The sequence below is a fragment of the Lipotes vexillifer genome, unplaced genomic scaffold (genome assembly GCF_000442215.2).
Source record: "Lipotes vexillifer unplaced genomic scaffold, Lipotes_vexillifer_v1.1 scaffold722, whole genome shotgun sequence".
NCBI lineage: Eukaryota > Metazoa > Chordata > Mammalia > Artiodactyla > Lipotidae > Lipotes > Lipotes vexillifer.
Window position 1 is genome coordinate 375,325 of NW_006795213.1, and position 1,188 is coordinate 376,512.

Below are 1,188 nucleotides of genomic sequence, written 5' to 3' on the forward strand. Positions count from 1 at the left end.
TGCCTTATCTTCTCCTATCTCTAGTAGGATATTTACTAATAATTTGCTTTTTGAACATTTTCTTTTTCCTGCTTAGTCTTTTCATCCTTCAAGTTGCCTGTTTCCTTTTCATTTTGGTCTCTACATTTTATGTTAGAGGAATTACTTAAACTCTTTAAATTTCTGGTGATGCCACCCCCAGTTCAGCAACTCTATTTTGCTCTCTCCAGAGAATTATTTTCCAATAAATAGACAAAAGAAGTCTCTTGGCTGCTTAGAGTCAGGGAAGGGAACTGTTTGTTAAATGGACTTTCAAACAATCTTCCTGTTTTCAGTCCTGTCTCCATTTCCTAAAGCGCCTGTTGCATCAATTTCTAAATATTTTGTGGGTTCCACATGCAAATCAGATTGCTTCTCAGCTTTCTCCTTTGCTGGATATGGATTCAACTTTCTTGGGTCTGCTCAATTATTACTCACGCATATGCTTTCTGGCTCCCAAAATGTTGTTACTGTGGTTCCTCTTCATTCACATTGGTCATGTAGGTTTGTGTTTTTTAAAAATCCCTTACTGTTGTTTTAACAAATTTGGAGCAAAAATAGAGGTAAATGCATGTGTTCAACCCGCTATTTTTAAGCAAAAGTCTTATGACTCTGAGAACAACCAGGGAAAACATTATCATCCCCATTTTATAAATGAGAAACAGAATTCAAATGACTTGTCAGGATTACACAGCATATAATGCTAGATCTAGGGCTTGTATTCATTCTGGACTTTTGACTCCAAGTTCAATTCTCTTTCCACTAAATTCCTAAAAAAGAAGGTTGTATAATGTAGTTGTTAAAAGCACAGTCTTTGGCACCAGAGACCTGGGTATGAGTCCAGGTTTTGCTTCTTCATAGCTGTATTCTTTTGATGAATTGTTTAGTCTCACTACAATGAAAATTCCTCATTCATAGAATGGGGATGATATCAATAGCACAACCTCACCATAGTGTTGTGAGGATTCATTTAGATAATACATGTAAAGTATCCAGCAGAGCTTTTGGCATATAGTAAGTGCTCCCTTATTACTATAATGGAAAAATTGAAATGATAAGATATAATAATGATTTGCAGTTTTAATTAACTGAACTATGTTCAGGGAAACTTTTAAATTAATTCTGCAGACATTTACTGAATAATTAGCATGTGCACTGTGGAATGTTTAT